This window comes from Mustela erminea, chromosome 1 (genome assembly GCF_009829155.1).
Source record: "Mustela erminea isolate mMusErm1 chromosome 1, mMusErm1.Pri, whole genome shotgun sequence".
Taxonomy (NCBI): domain Eukaryota; kingdom Metazoa; phylum Chordata; class Mammalia; order Carnivora; family Mustelidae; genus Mustela; species Mustela erminea.
In genome coordinates, this window is record NC_045614.1 from 33,357,045 (window position 1) to 33,374,742 (window position 17,698).

Sequence of the window (17,698 nt, forward strand, 5' to 3'; positions counted from 1 at the left end):
CTAGTCATGGGGTGCTGATAACCAAAAAGGAGCTCCGTTTTTCAATTCTATTAGCAAGAGGCACAATTCGCTCGAGAGAGAAGCTATTTTTCTCTCCTCTGGACACTGAGCAGTCATGAGGGTGAGGAAGAACAGTGACTGAGACCTTAACTAAGCAAGAACTCAAGGGAATGAAATTTCAGAATAAAACCAGACCAGTAGCTAGAAGTCAAGCCAGAAAATGACTCTATACTCTATACAGGCACACACACTACCCATAGCTCAAGACACAAAGCTGGGTGTTACTCTGGACTCCTCCCATTCTAACTATTCCTTCCCAAGAGCCAATACATCACTAGGTTCTCTTTTTCCTGCCTTCTCATTATACCCTTTAACCATCAGCCTCTCCTGACCTGCATCAGCCCCACCACCCCAGACCAAGCCATTACCATGCCTCCCCTAGACTTTCATTATTGCTCTCTCATTGGTTTGCCTGACTCTTGTAGTAGAAGCCATATAGGCTTTTATAAATAGAAATCTAATTCTGTTACCCTCTTGCTTTAAAACCCTTCAATGGTTGTACATTGAGTAAAATCCAAATTCTGCATCATGATCAAGTTGGCCAAGCACAATAGGCCTCTTCCCGCCTCTAACTGGGACTGGAGGCCCAGTCTCCACATTGCCTCTCAGAATTCTCTTCAACTCATACATTATCGCCACACTGGCCACCTTCCATTGCTCAAACCTACCAAATTCTTTCCTCTCAATGCTGTTTCCTCTGCCTGGAACATGGTCTCCTACTCCCATCAAGATTCATCCCCGACCTCTTTGTATGGCTGGCTCCTCTGATCTTACTGGTCTCACCCTGAATATGACCTCCTCTGTGAGCCCTTCTCTGACCACCTTACCCAAAGAACATTCCTTTTCTACTTCAAGCCCGATGCCATGCATTATCACCCTCCCAAAAAGAAAGTTTGACATCTTCTTCTAGGGATTGCACATTATCCCCTTAGCTTGTTTCAAGAGACTGAGAAACAGAAACCCCAAATTTTTACCCCGTCTGTCTTAAAGCTGTGGATGCTCCTGCAGTAGCAGTGAGAGATTAAATACTTGGAGATCTGCTCCTGCTGGGATCCATTTCCTCTATCAACAGGCACACTCCAAAAGGAATAACATTGGGATGGTGGGGGACCCACTTGAGCTGATTTGCCTTCAATCCAGTCAACAAGACAAGGCAATTTAGTCTCACATTTAGTACCACTTACTTTGCTAAGTACATTCTAACAGTTTTAATGACCTAACCCAGGGAGCATTCTGTCTACATATAAGTTGATTGGTTGAGAACTTCGATTTCCCCACCGGAGACTTCACTATTAATCCATGATTTATTAAGCCATTAGTCAAAGATTTCAGCACCCCAAACATGCTGTTATTAATACTCAAGCTACCTTCCAATGTCTTGCCCTTCTGTCCCATGTCTTGGAATGACTACTGGGAGCTGTTGCCTCTGGATATTTGCCCCAAGAGCCAGGGCATCCCCATCTCACCTCATGTTCTGAACATACTCTTCAGCCTTGAACTATGAATCATCTATCTTCAGAACACTTGGCAGAAGTACCAACACAGCCTTAACCAACTTCTAGGCTTCTTCATTTGACACTACCCATCCTGGTCCTGAAAGGACTTAATATGCCCATTTTTCCCAACTAATTATGAGACTTGATCAAATTCATTTTCTGCAAACTCACTCATTTTTGCAAATATGCCTGAGCATGTGATACAGGAGGTGTGCATACAATGGATACCAACTCTTTGCCGAATGTGACCCATTGGATTGTTCATTTTTATAGTTGCTTCTAAGTATATTTTTTTAAACAGGATTTTACCTCTTTTTTTTTTAATCTTTCTCTGGAGTTAAAAAAGTGAACTGTTGGGGGGAATTAAAACCAATTCATTGCCACTGCCATATCCTGTTAAAAAGATATTTTTTCATACCAAGACTAGTATAGGTAATAAGCGGTATTCTATAATTCAGCTTTCCTTCTTTCCTCTTTCTCTTTCAGCATTTATCCCCAAGTCAATCAGAATTCCTAGTTCCAAGAAATCAAAACCAACTTGCGATGTCTATAGGTAAAATGGAATTTAATGGACAGAAATTGAAAACTGACAGAATCAACCAGAGATCTGAAGAGCAAGGACTGGTAAATGTTAAGGAGGCATGAGAAACTGGGAACTTGGGTTTGGGAATATCTGAGCAGTTACTACCACCACAAACCTCAAAAGACAGCCGTGCTTACTGCTGAGGCTGCTACCTAAGTGAATGCTAAGGGAGCCTTCTTCTTTATATCCTCTGCTCAAGATATAAAGTCCTTGGTGAGAGAATATGATGGGTTGAGCTGTGCACATTCCTGGAATGGAAAACTGGCCCCAAGAATGAATGCTAAGGTGCATTGCAAGCTCCTCCTTTCAAGACCCAGGCCCTCATTCCCCCAGCTGCTGGGGATGTCGCCTGCAGATGGCTCCCTCCTAAATAGTCATCCTCCACTGGGAGGAGCTACCTCACCCAAGATACCTCCTCAACAGGAGGCATCCTGTATTCAATGCCTGGTGGATACAGGAACACAAGGGTGTTCCTGGCCCCTATGCCTCAATTTGGGATATTTCTGAAAGGCCATCCCAAACCCAGAGCTCTGTATAGAGCTGGCTGCCATGTCAATGCAAACTATATCATTGTTCAACTTCATCCTCTCCCGGCCCTGTTTTCTTCATTCCCTCACAGGTGTTTTTCCTAAGAATGCTCCTATGGGCAAGTAACTGTCTCAGGGTCTGTCTTCAACCTATGACAGCCCCCCTCAGTTTCCCAGAAAGAACTATACTTAATAGGAAAGTCTGTCATAAATATGGCAGAACGTGAATACTGGGTGACCAAAGTTAATGACATATGTTCACTACATGTCCAAGTACTTTTCTGTGTCCAGAGCAGACACTGCCATGAGCAGGTAGTTTGCCTCTATGGCCCCACTTTTTAAATCCTAGAAAATTCCTAGGAAATCAGGTGAGTTTCCTTATTCTCACTCATCCTTTTTCTTCCCCCCATGCTCTCTTGTACATCTCACTCCTTCCTGTATCTCTAGCTGTAAATGTTTAGATCTCTCAGGGAAGTAGGGGTGAGGGAGGGAGGGGAGAAGAGAGGAGAGATATAAGATGTGATCTTACTTCTGCTTATCTTCATGTCCTTCTCCCTCCCTGGAATTCCTGCTCCCTTCCTATCTCTATCTGTATAAAGTCTACCGATTCTTGTTAATAAAACCATTCCCTTATATATGAAAAGCACTTCAATAGTTCAAAATGCTTTAACTGATATGATCTCACAAAACTACTACAAAGAAAGCAAAAAACATATTGTTACTCCCATTTTCCCAATGGAGGGACCTGCCTTGGAGATGAGCATTAATCCAGATTTATTCCTCCATCATGCCCTTTGAGAATCTTCCAAACCAACATTGACCCTTCTCTAAACTACGGCAGTGATGAGTCTGTTCAACTTGATTCACAGTATCATGTATCCTTCTCCTGGTACTCCTTGCATGAACATGTTCGGTTCCTGCCTAGCATTCTCATTCTCCAACCCACCCTACTCTGTCCCAGGCTCGAGATCAGCTTCCAGAGGCTCAGGGCTCCATCTTGAGTCCTATCAGTACCCAGCATAAGGGTTAGAGACCCAGGACCCAGTCCTGGCTTTGGCACTTCCTTGATGGTTGACCTTGAACAAGTTGTTTAATTCTTATGAACCTTAGATTCTCCATCTATGAAAGGATGAGTGCCTACTTTGTAACATTATTGTGCGATTAAATGAAGCATTTGAGAAAATTCCTATCATCGGTCACACAATAGCCACGTTTTCAATAAGGGATCATTTTTCCTTCATTTTCACTTGCACAGTGCTAGACACACCAGGGTCATTTTTGTGGATACTTATTAATATAGTATTAAAAGAAATGATGAGGGGCACCTGGCTGGTGCAGTTGGTAGAGCATGCAACTCTTTATTTCAGGGTTGTGAGCTCAAGCCCCATGTTGGGACACAGAGGTCACTTAAAAAAAAAAAAAACATATATATATATATATATATATATATATATATATAATAAAAGAAAATATGTATGGACATAAGGTATGTAAGGAAATTTTTGGTGGTCTTAAAAACATTGAAAAATGTTGTTAGTATTTACCACATGCAAGCCCAAGTATGTATTTCAGTTCCATCAACTATTATGAAGCACCAACTAATCTCTTTGCCTTCCCACCAACCATGTAACCAAAAAATGACAGTCTGTATGTCTGTTACTGTACAGACCATCACAGCCTGTTAATACATACTGAAAAGTACATTTTGCTGAAACACGAGGTTTTATAAACCAGGAGCAAGTCTCATCGTGAGGCTGTTAACTTCAGCCCAGAGAATAAATGATTGTTCAAAGTCACACAGTCAAAAAGTAGCAGAATGGGAGCTTAAATTCCGATTTGCTGAGTCCAGGTTCACCATCCTTTCCTCTAGCCCACAAATGGACAGTGTTATTTCATATTGAGCTTACCTTTCCCTCAGACCCATGGTGAGAACTCTGGGCTATGCACCAAAAACATATGAGATAGATTGCTCCTTTAACTTGAGCAAACATTCAATGTCATTTGGTTGCCAAATATGGGAACCTACTCAGCCTACTGTAAATAAAAAGAATTGGGTTTTTTAATGTTTTGTCTGCTTGTTTGTTTAAGAACCAAGAGTATCTTACGGAATCTCAAGGCTGCTGAGAAACTGAGGGTTAGAAAAGCTAGCTCGAATCGAGGAAGCCATGTTCTCTGTTTGCTCCATTCTTCCCCACCACATTGTCTCCTGGGCTCTCACATTTGCTTCTCTACCTAGTGTGCACATTCTCCTGAAAGCCACTGTTCTCTCCTTCATCATAACTGCAGACTGAAACATGAGTACCTAGACTTCTTGATTGCTGCCCACTTCCAAAGCTACCAACTAGCTCACTATCATTCCTGTGTCCCAATTCCAAATTCCCAGGTGAGAATATCTGGTTGGCTGAGCCCAGCCAAGGGGAGGACTCACTTTACCCAGATGACTATCCTCATCCAATCTGCTAGAGCCATGGAGTATAGTTGTATAACATAATCAGGAACTGCAGGATGTCATTTCTTTGTGTTTAGAGAGGGACAATTTACCAGGGAAGAAGTAGCCCAGAAGTAGCTACTAGAATAACCTTTGATTTAAATGACTGCCTTATATTAATCATCTGGCTTCTCCTAAACATCTCAATGATGGACATCTCCATGTAAGCAATATGACCATCATCCAAAAAGACATGTGAACTCAAGCAGTGCTGCAGTTATGGGGCTGCCCCATTCATATCTCCTTTCAAGAGAGACATCTCCAAGAGAATTGCACACTTGTGTTCATCACAACATTATTCACAATAATCAACAGGTGGAATCAACCTAAATATCCATCAACAGACGAATGAATAAAAAATGTGGTATATACATAAAATGAAATATTATTCAGCCTGAAAAAAATCATGAAATTCTCACACAAGCTAACCTGGATGAACCCTGAGGACATTATGCTAAATAAAATAAGTCAGTCATAACAAGACAAATATTGTATGATTCCACTTATATGAGACATCTCTAGCAGTCAAACTCTTAGAAACAAAACAAACAAACAAACAAAAAACAGAACAGAGGTTGCCAAGGGGGTATGGAGAAGGGAGAAAAGGGAATTTGTTCAATGGATATCGAGTTCCTGTTTTGCAAGATGAAAAAAGTTCTAGAGCTACGCTGTACAACGATGTGCACATAGCTAACATTACTGTACACTTAAAAATGGTGAAGGTATTGGCGCACCTGTGGCCCAGTCAGTTCAGCATCCAATCTTGATTTCAGCTCAGGTCATTATCTCAGAGTTGTGAGATCGAGCCCTTCGACAGACTGCGTGGTGCCTGCTTAAGATTTTCTCTCTCCCTCTGCCCCTCCCCGCTAACTCATGCTCATGCACGCTCTCTCTCTCTCTTACTCTCTCTCACAAAAAGTAAGGTGAAGATGTTATGTGTTTCTAACCATGAGAGAGAGAGAGAGGCACAGGGAGTGTGGTTAACTGTGAGGCTCCACCTGTGAGTGTCTTCAGAATCTGCTCAGTTTTCAGCTTCCCAGACAGACCCCAGTCAATGACAGGGCACAAGAAGGGCCCAGGACTCACCAACACTGGGCGCCTCTACAGAGAAGCCTTGTCCCAGTGCTCCCTTTGGGCTGGCCACGATTCTCGGAACTGTCCTACATTCTGATGCCCCTCCGCATTCCTTCTCTCTCAACTTTCATAGATGTCAGCCCTCCTTCATGGTCTGAAAGCTTTCCCTGACTATGCTGCCTTCCTTTCTCTCATCTTTCATTGGTATTCTATCCAATAGATCTCTCATTTCTACCTCTCCCTTACCATCTACCTCCCAAGGAAGCTGCCTGTCCTAGATGACTACAATGTCACACCAAGCTCTGTCACACACCCACGAGAGCAAAGGCTGTGCGTGTGCAGGCGTACCCACTGTTAAGGGCTCTACATGAGAAAGGCCCTCTGAAAGCTAACCTGACACCCCAGACAGATTTAGCTCATCTCTATTTCCACTGTGTCTTTCATACTCCCATCACAATTACCCTCACAGTCCTTCACAAGTCCAGGCTATCCTTCCCAACATATCCCCTCAGGATATGCTCCTCATATACTTCATATCCCCGTTCATTTCGTCAGGGTGCCTTGCAGATAGGACATGTTCAAGAAGTATTTGAGAAAGGAAAGGAGAAAAAACAGGAGGGTCAGACGTTACCAGAGGAAGAGTTAAAGGACAGGAACCATTCTTGATGTACCTCAGCCCAGAGCTGATGCTGAAAAATGCTCATCCACAGGCTGAACATGGTAGCCGGCCCCTTCCTGTCATTCACCAATGATTACTAGATACATATTGAGTGCTTACTGTGTGCTAGGAGAGAGAATGTCTCCACATGATTTAAGCATGTAATCTCTGTCCTGAGCATTGAAATACAGGAACATTTGATTCTCCTGTTGCCAGCTGGTATCCATGTTATCCCCAACTCTGTTTGGTCAGCCAGACATCCTGGGCACACTGGATTCTGGCAGATGTGAGGATGGGTGAGGTCACCTCTCAGGAATATGGACATCGATGTCATGGAAAGTTCTCCCAGGTGATAAAGAGTGACCCATTATTTATTTTCACATGCTGCCTGAGCTTCCTCATTGCTAGTTATGTTGACCTTTCTTGAAAGAAGATTTACACAGTAAATGTATTACCTGTTTCAAAAAATCATCTGTTTGTAAATGAAATGGTACCTTGGTGTGTGGGGAGGTTTGCAGACATAGTGTCCCAAGCTTATCTTCCATTTGAGGATTTTACCACATTTAATGCTTTTAAAACCATCACCTCAAACATTACAAAATCTTGGGACTTTCTTCAAGAACAAATAATATTTGTGCAACTACAAATACTCTTAAATAGCTAATAAGTATTGAGATTTCAGCTCAATCTTTAAAAAGGTGTTTTGCTGACTCATCCTTGCTCTGGGTGAATTTCTGAGCTCCAGAGTGGAGTGACCAGTAAGTGATGGAGATTGCTTCAGTTCAGTGTCCCTTAGCAACCATAATTTCACTTTCCTGTTGCCATAACAACTATAGCATGAACATCAAGGTCATCAAGCCCACTGAGCCTCTCTCAGGAAGCTGACTTTCTCACACTCTCCAGGCTTCTCTTCTGTGTTCTCACAGGAGGTGTTTTATGGAAGGTGACATTTGCTTGTCCCTTCCTCCACTCCACATTACTTTAAAAAGTAATCTATTTAAATAAGCCAGATACTTCATAATAAAGGAGATATAAAAACTGTGCCTCAAAGATTGATAGAGCCACTGTAACCTGGTATGGAAACTGCTCTATCTCCAAAGGGTTCTGTTAGTTTTTGTTTTTTTGTTTTTTGTTTTTAATGGAGAGACAATATAGCCAGGGACGGGGGAAGGATTTTAAATTCTGAAAGTCTTGAGGTCCAACATGACACTTGTCATGATCTCTGTACTCGGGTCCCCTAGCTTGTAGTTTCTGAGGGAAAAAAAAAAAAGGTGGAGAATGGACTGAACTTGTTGATTTCCAAGGTCGCTTTCAGTTCTTAAATTTGTGAATTCAAATTTTAGTGCATCATGTTTTGCAAAATCTTGCTTTTAAGTGGTAAACTGAAACTAGTCGAGCGGAGGGAGCCTTGTCCACCTCTCACAGAACAATCAGCTTTTGGAACAAAGGCAAAAGGCCCCTCTTGATATGAGCTTTTGTCTTCATTCCTGTGCACACATGGAAGAGTTGGCACTCCAGAAGTGTTGAATCACCATGAATAATTATGCGGCAAGGAAACTTTCCCTTTTTTGTGTTCTCTTAAGAATTATAAATAGTTGACATTAAAAATGGCTCTTCGCCTCAGCTCTCACCCCAAAATCAGAGGAATTAGCTGGATATCAGCACTTGGAGATAGCACAATTTCATAGCTCTATTGAGGCAGACAAATACATTTCCCAGCAGAATTGATTTTACTTTGGGGGAAAGAAGGGTCTACTCGGGCTCCTACAAGAGTCCGTGATTCTTAGCGCATTCCAGATAAACCCTACTTGCCAAGCTTTCCTAGTCATTGTTGTTAATTGCAATCATCTTTTGAAATTCTGCACTGCTCATCACACAATGTTTTAATGTTCAAAATAAATTTGATTTCAGGACATATGCATTGTGTTCATTTACTGAACCGAAGACCTCACCTTTTTGCCTTACTTTTTGTTGATGGTTGGAAAAAATATTTCATCAGTTGAGGATAGTTCTTATCGTATTGTACCTTTTCTTATCTGCCAAAATATTTACAGTACCATTATATGGTTTTTTCTTTTTTTCTTTTCTTTTCCCGAAAAGCAGTGCTAGCAGGGGCTGATGTTTGAAATGATCATCTGCCCCTTTGCTGGTTTTGCCAGTTCTTACTGATAAGTCATAATGCTTGCTAATCATGACTTTCCCCTTCCTCACCAGTGCCAACAACTTGAGAAACTGCTGGGGATAATACAGCACTAAGAAAGCCACTTACATAGTTGAAATTTCCTCCCTGGGGAAAAGGAAAGGCACTGAAAGAGAGAGGGCTGCTTCCTTTTGCCGTTGTTTCATCAGTTCTTTCTCTCAGGAGAAAAGAAAAATGATTCTTGGCAAAGGAGGCAAGACACCTGGAAACTAGTCAATGATTTCCTCCTGAAGGCATAGAGATCTGAGTAGAGTGTTCAGTAGAATTGGAAGAAGATGACAGATACACCACAACTGATAAATTTCTTATAGATACTGATTAGAGCCTGCATGGCTCAGATGGTTAAGCATCTGCCTTCGGCTCAGGTCATGATCCTGGGGTCCTGGGACCAAGTCCTACATCAGGCTCCCTTCTCCTTGGGGGGCCTGCCTCTCCCTCTGCCTGTCTTTGCCTGCCTCTCTCTCTCCCTCTCTTTCTCTCATGAATAAATAAATAAAATCTTTTTTTAAAAAATACTGATTAGAAACCAGTGCCTGTAAGCTCTTCAACATCAGCCATAGTAAATTCTTTCAAGGAATGTCTCCAAAGGCAAAGAAAACAAAAGCAAAAATGAACTTTTGGGACTTCATCAAGATCAGAAGCTTCAGCACAGCAAAGGAAACAGTCAACAAAACAAAGAGGCAACCCACAGAATGGGAGAAGATATCCACAAATGACAGTACAGACAAAGGGCTGATATCCAAGATCTATAAAGAACTCCTCAAACTCAACACACACAAAAGAGATAATCACATCAAAAAATGGGCAGAAGACATGAACAGGCACTTCTCCAAAGAAGACATACAAATGGCTAACAGGCACATGAAAAAAATGTTCATCATCAATAGCCATCAAGGAGATTCAAATCAAAACCACATTGAGACACTACCTTATACCAGTTAGAATGGCCAAAATTACCATGACAAGAAACAAGTATTGGAGAGGATGTGGAGAAAGGGGAACCCTCTTATGCTGTTGGTGGGAATGCAAGTTGGTGCAGCCACTTTGGAAAACAGTGTGGAGATTCCTTAAGAAATTAAAAGTAGAGCTACCCTATGACCCTGAAATTGCACAACTGTGTATTTACCCCAAAGATACAGATGTAGTGAAAAGAAGGACCACCTATACCCCAATGTTCATAACAGCCATGGCCACAGTCACCAAACTGTGGAAAGAACCAAGATGCCCTTCAATGGATAAATGGGTAAAGAAGATATGGTCCATATATACAATGGAGTACTATGTCTCCATCAGAAAGGATGAATACTTAGCCTTTGTATCAAATTGGCCTGGACTGGAAGAGATTATGCTGAGTGAAATAAGTCAAGCAGAGAGAGTCAATTATCATATGGTTTTGCTTATTTGTGGAGCATAAGGAACAACACGGAGGACATGGGGAGATGGAGAGAAGTGAGTTGGGGGAAATCGGAAGGGGAGACAAGCCATGAGAGACTGTGGACTCTGAGAAACAAACTGAGGGTTTTGGAGGGGAGAGGGGTGAGGGGTTGGGTGAGCCTGGTGGTGGGTATTAAGGAGGTAATTTATTGCAGGGAGGACTGAGTGTGGTGCATAAACAATGAATTCTGGAACACCGAAAAGAAATAAAAAAAGAAGTGACCTTTAAAAAAAAAAAAGAAAAGAAAGGGGCGCCTGGGTGGCTCAGTGGGTTAAGCCGCTGCCTTCGGCTCAGGTCATGATCTCAGGGTCCTGGGATCGAGTCCCGCATCAGGCTCTCTGCTCAGCGGGGAGCCTGCTTCCTTCTCTCTCTCTCTGCCTGCCTCTCAGTGTACTTGTAATTTCTCTCTGTCAAATAAATAAATAAAATCTTTTAAAAAAAAAAAAAGAAAGAAAGAAAGTAAGAAACCAGTGCCTGGCACACAGTGGACACTTAACAAATATCTCCAGAATGCACACATGAATCCCAGTGTCAGGAATGTGCATGTGGTAAGGGGAGGCAGAATAAAGGTACAGCGCTGAGGAATTCAATCCAAGTCATCCACTCACGGACAAACCACATAACTATACTGCAAGTGTATCATCTAGGTGGCAGTTTTGCATTTCGGAGCTCCACCACGCACTCCCACTGGCCCTTAAGACACCCCAACGAGCAGAAGATTTTCCCCTTCCCATTTTACAGAGGAAGAAACTGAAATGGAAATCAAACAACTTGGTGGAAATCCCACAGCTCAATGGCTATGGAACTGAGGTTTCAGTTTTGTTCTTCTGATTCCCAGCCCTGTGGCTTTACCAAAGGGTGGAAGCTCTTCCACAAAGTGGATGAATTTGGAATTAGAATTCCTCACCTGTAAAATACAGTCAAAGCAAAAATAATAATAATTAAAAATAAATAAATAAATAAATAAACAAAAGCATCCTTTAGAATTTCTGCCTGCAGGCAAGATAAACCAACTGTGACTACCTTCAATGAGAAGGGTTCATTGGAAGGATGTAAATGGCTCAGGACCAATGGGTGGCTGGAAGGGGAGGCTTGGGAATGGTAAAGGTTCTGAGAGCAGATGTGCTGGAAACATGAAGCACAACAACCCTCTTCAGAAAGAGTCTGGTCAGAGAATGGCCAGTGACTCCACTCTCAATGCTGGCCCTGACAGCAACAGCCATGAAAATCCTTTCAAACCCTTTCTTTATGCTATAACAGTACTTGAAGAATAACATCCCAGGAGAGAGTGTCTGATTGGCTGATCTCAAGCCACATGCATCCAACTCCTGGCTCTTCTGGAGAGTAGATAGAGGTAGGGGATTCTTTCCTTCCCCAAAACCCATCCAGCCCCAATTTCTATAGTGGGACAGTGGTACATGGAAGGCCCAGCCATCAGAGGAGGGGTAATTCTCCAGGAAAATAACAACAACAACAACAACAATAAAAAGCTGCTGTTATTAGGAACATGGATGAATACTGCACCAGAATGAAAGCCAAGTGCTTGCAATTCCATGTTATAGATACAATCCAGAAGAATTTGACTAAGAAGTTAAATCCTAAATGTATAAGGCTGGGCCACCTCCCATCACTTGAACCCTTCTTGGAGTTCCTGGGATAACATAGCAAAAACATAACCATTAGGACACATGGATCCTGCTATGAAATGTGCTGGCATCCGGGAAGGAGCCCAATTAACTCATGCTTAAGGGAGCAAGCTGCTACGAAGTCTTGCATTGGTCAGGCCCTGCTCCCTGCTGTCTTTCCTAATACCCTCCCAATTCCGGGTGCTCTCTTTCACTATTATAAACCACAGTTCAACACTATCAGACTTAGACGTCTGTTGGCAGCCCAGTGAAAAATATATTACTTTTGCCTGGCCAGCACCCTTTTATCTTCTTTCCAGAAGCATCTGCATTCTGGCAGGAGACACAACACCTCCTCCACTCTTAGACCACATGGTGCCCGTGGGGCTGCCCACTGCCTCCCCTGATCCTGGAATGGGCATGACCAAAGTCTGGACAGCTCCAACAATCCTCCCTCCTGGCGGCAGTGATTGGTTCAGGACGTAGGCATTTTAACCAAGTTGGACGAATAATACTCAAGTCTGGGGCTTCTGATGGAAGAATCAAGAAAAAGTAGCTTTCCTACATGGAGAGGACTCGATGGTGAGGATTCCCCCCACTGGAGGATTCCAGATGGCCTATAGGTGAAGAGGACAGAAGCAGAGCTGAGAGAGGGAGGAAAGGGGATGTTGATCCACACTGCTCGAGAGGTGGATACGGTCCTTCTTGCCTCCATTCCCAAAGATCCACCTGGATTTTCAATTTCATGAGTCACTGATTCCCTCTTCGGGACTGAGTCCATTTGAGTGGCCTTTCTCCCCAGGCTTGTCCCTCACTAATATTAGAACAATAAATCCACCCCTTCCTTTGGCAAATATGTACTGAGTGCCAGGCACTCTGCTAGGTATGGGGTTACTGTGATGTGCAAAACAGACATGGGCGCCCCCGTCTGGGGGTGGAGAGGCACAGTAGTCCAGTAAACACACTGATAGATACGCTTTGGAAACCTGTGATGAGTGCTAAGAAGGAAAACATAGAGCCCTCTGAGTCTGTAAGGAAGGCTGACCTGGCTGCTTCCTGGACACAAAAGGGATGAGAAATGTCGACCTGTAAGAAAGAAGGGTGATGTCAGGGCAAGAGAGGGTCCTCTTTGGGAGAGGCTAAGGGAAGTGAGAGGAAGATCAAACAAGTCAAGTTAAGTAGTTTTCACCCAATTGTATTTGAGCATCCCTCCTCCTTTTTTTAAATTGTGGTAAGAGCACTTAATATGAGCTCTACTCTCTTAAATTTGTAAGTGCACAACACAATATGATTAACTGCACACACACAGTGCTGCACGGCATCTCTCTAGAGCTTAAGCATTTGCCTGACTGAATGCTTGTACCTACCGGCCAGCAATCCCCGCTCTACTCTGCTTCTATGGGTTTGACTACTTTTGACTCCTCCCTGAAGAGGAATGACACGGTGTTTGTCCTTCTGTGACTGATGTATTTAACCTAGTAAAATGTCCTCCAATTCACCTGTCATAAATGGCAGGATTTCCTTTTTTTAAAAGCTGGGTAACGTTCTATTGTATGAATATACCACAGTTTCTTTATCCCTTCATCCATGATGAGCCCTCAGCTTATTTCCACTTTTGACTACTGTGAATAATGTAGTAAGTTCGAGAGTGCAGATATCTCTTCAAGATCTTGATTTCAGGGGCACCGGGGTGGCTCAGTGGGTTAAAGCCTCTGCCTTCGGCTCTGGTCATGATCCAAAGGTCCTGGGATCGAGCCCCACATCGGGCTGTCTGCTCAGCAGGGAGCCTGCTTCCTTCTCTCTCTCACTGCCTGCCTCTCAGCCTACTTGTGATTTCTATCTGTCAAATAAATAAATAAAATCTTTTAAAAAAAAAAAAAAAGATCTTGATTTCAACTCTTTTGGGTCTTTTTTATTATTTTTTTTATTTCTTTATTTTTTTTTAAGATTTTATTTATTTATTTGACAGAGATCACAAGTAGGCAGAGAGGCAGGCAGAGAGAGAGGAGGAAGCAGACCCCCCACTGAGCAGAGAGCCCGATGTGGGGCTCAATCCCAGGACCCCGGGATCACGACCAGAGCCGAATGCAGAGGCTCCAACCCAGTGAGCCACCCAGGCGCCCTTGGGTCTTTTTTAAAGGCTTTCCAACATAGGGGCTCCTGGGTGGCTCAGTGGGTTAAAGCCTCTGCCTTTCTGCCTTCGGCTCAGGTCATGATCTCAGGGTCCTAGGATCGAGTCCCACATTGGGCTCTCTGCTCAGCAGGGAGCCTGCTTCCTCCTCTCTCTCTGCCTGCCTCTCTGCCTACTTGTGATCTCTCTCTGTCAAATTAAAAAGAAAAAAAATTTTTTTTTAAGTTCTAGAAATTCTTCTAAAGGAGAGATTCAGGGCAGGTACAGAAGAGATAGAAGGTTGTACTTGTTAACTATGAAAGCTAGCAGGTCAGATAATCCAGGGTTCAAATCCCACCACTGCCTCTTGCCAGCTGTAAGAAATGGGATTTTGGCCATAGAACTTCACTTTTCTGGTAATCAGACACCTCTTTTAAACAAGAGAGAGAAAAGTCCTGCCACTTTAGGGAGTAGTTGTAACCACGAGATGGGGTAATTATTGGAAAGAACTTCTGTGTTTTTTGGTATAGACTAAATATTCAATGACTTTGAGCTATTATCATAACTATCGTTGTTCTGGGCTTTGATGGATGGGGAAGGCGTGAAAAGATTTGGTTCTTAAAGACCAACATTATGCTAACTGATAATAAGAATAATTGTTAATTTATATAGAGTCTTAATTGCATGCCAGATATGCTGAGCTCTTTCCAAGTTAATCCTCACTCACAGCACCATGGGGAGGCACTATTACTACCACCATCTAACACAGGACAGCACTGAAGTACTACAGAAGTTACTAGTCTAGGCTCATACAACTGAGAAGCAGCAAAGCAGGGTTTAAACGTCTACAGGCTGACTCAAAGTCCCCAGGCTTTACCACTATGCAGTACACCTCAAGGTAGGTTCTTAAGCCTGTCTTATCCTCAAAACATCCTGCAGGGACTTCTTTCAAAAACTTTATCTCAGAAGTCTCAACCAAGTCTCCCATTCAGCAACTTGTGATGGGCCTACGAATCACTATACTGGAGGCTCTCGGGTTGCGTGGGGGTGAGGGGTGGGGGGACTGAAGATCAAAGGAATGTAGAAACCCTAGATTTAGAGGCCCATGACCCTGATGACCCTACCCTGGCAGAGGGAGCTGTGCCCCACCACCACCAGCAAAGTCTTCAGAACAGACAGTGCGGTTTCTTCCACCAGTTTCAGAGAATTTTTTCCTGCTGTACTAACTCATCTGGGACCAGATATAATTCAGCAAGCAGTGACTATCCTAGGTGCCAATTCCCTGCATCAAAGTCAAGACCTTCTTTTGCCCAGACTGAAGGGCCACTCAAATATTAATTTCAGTTCCATTATAAATCACAGGCGGTAGCTCATGCCCACCGTCTTTTAAAATATTATTTTAAAATATTTAAAATAAGATATTTAAAAATATTTTAAAATATTTTGAACTTACTAAACTGATGAAGTCTGTGACCCAGCTCTCCCTCAGTTTGCCCCACTCCCTACTGAAATGTTAGGCTATCCACTAAGGACCTCCCCTAGTCCACCAGCTTCTCAATCATTGCCAGGGAGATAGCGAACACTCTTCATGTGATTCAGAGCCAAGAATTGCCACCGTGGTGCTCTGGGCAGGCTCAGAGCAGAGGAGTTAACTGCTTAAGTGGTCTTGTTATGTGTTTGGCACAGACTCACTCCAACAAGTAAAAGCTCTATTGGATTTTCTGGGAACTTGGAGAGTGAACTCTGTTCCCAGTGGGCCATCTAACCAAAACTAGAAGTTGTTCCCTCTATCCTGTAAAAAAAAACACCAGAGCTGAGGGTTATATACACGTAGCTGTCAGCTCAGTCCAAAGAAAGCTATCACTTTCACCATGTGACATCAACAAGTCATCACAGACAGGTGGAACCCACACTCACAAATTAATAACTCAGGCAAATATACCCGACAGCACTCCACACCCATGCAGACCCAACAAATGTCATATTCAGGCCAGGCATTTATATGCAGTGGGACTATTCAGCAGCTAAACTCTTTCCCTTATGCTGGTAGGCTATCCTGGCAGTCACCACTGCCACCCACAGCAGCAATAAACCTTGTTTAGACAAGTGTTTGAAGCACATTGTTCACACAACAATGGAAAGAGAGACACTGAGCAAAAGCTCCAAGCTTTGACTGATGTGTGTTACAGCCTAAGGTGACATATTATAAAATATTTAGTTGAAACAATGCACAGAGCTGAAGCTCTTATGCAAATATAAACAGAGCACCTTCCTAGCGATTTCCTCATTATCCGCTGGTGGTTTTTCTGTGATACTTCTTTTGCTGCATCCTTCTTGATAGTGAGCTTTTGGGGACCTTCTCCACTGTCATTCAATGTATTTTTAGTACAGATTTTTAACTCTCTTAAAGACCGATCTTAAACTCTAAGACTCTAGAAGCAATGTCCTTTGAAATATAAGAACACCTCATTTTCTGCCCAAGGGAAGGCAGAAGGGTAAGCAATGTTATTTGGTGGCAACTGACTTCACTCTGTGAAATGGGTCTCTCCAGGATGTAGGTGGACAAGCAGAAAAGGGAGTTGCCTTCTAGCTCACCATACTCTGCCCTGGAATATGTGTGTGTGTGTTTTTTTTTAAGATTTTATTTATTTATTTGACAGACAGAGATCACAAGTAGGTAGAGAGGCAGGCAGAGAGAGAGAGAGGGGGAAGCAGGCTCCCTGCCGAGCAGAAAGCCCGATGCGGGGCTCGATCCCAGGACCCTGAGATCATGACCTGAGCTGAAGGCAGAGGCTTTAACCCACTGAGCCACCCAGGTGCCCTTATGTGTTTATGTTTTGTTGAAGATTTTACTTACTCTATTTATTATTTAAAGATTTTATAAATTTATTTCAGAGAGTGAGAGCATGAGCACAAGCAGGGGCAGGGGAAGAAGGTGGGAACAGAGGCAGACTCCCCACTGAGCAGAGAGCACTGACAAGGGGTTAATCCCAGGATCCTGATCTGGATGAAAGAAGATGCCTAACCGACTAAGACACCCAGGCACCCCAAGATTTTATATATTTCTTAAATAATCTCTACACCCAACGTGGGGCTCAAACTCACAACCCCGAGATCAAGTCACACACTCTCCCAGCTGAACCAGCCAGGTGCCCCTGAAGTATGTATTTAAAACAAATTCTCAGCATATTAAATACCCCCTCCCTGAACTAGAGATGAAGAGGCAAACCATGAAAGTGAATGGAAACGGAGGTAAAGTTGGAGAATATCTCCGATTGCTCTATCCTTATTTCTGATCTCTCTCTGTAATTGTGCTAAATACAACCACATATTGTTATTCCTGTGTCCTGAAACTTACACTTTTGTGTCCCTGGGGAAATGTGTTCTCTTCCAGTAAGAGTTATTTCCCTATTTTTACAACCCATGCCTTGCCCCTATGTTT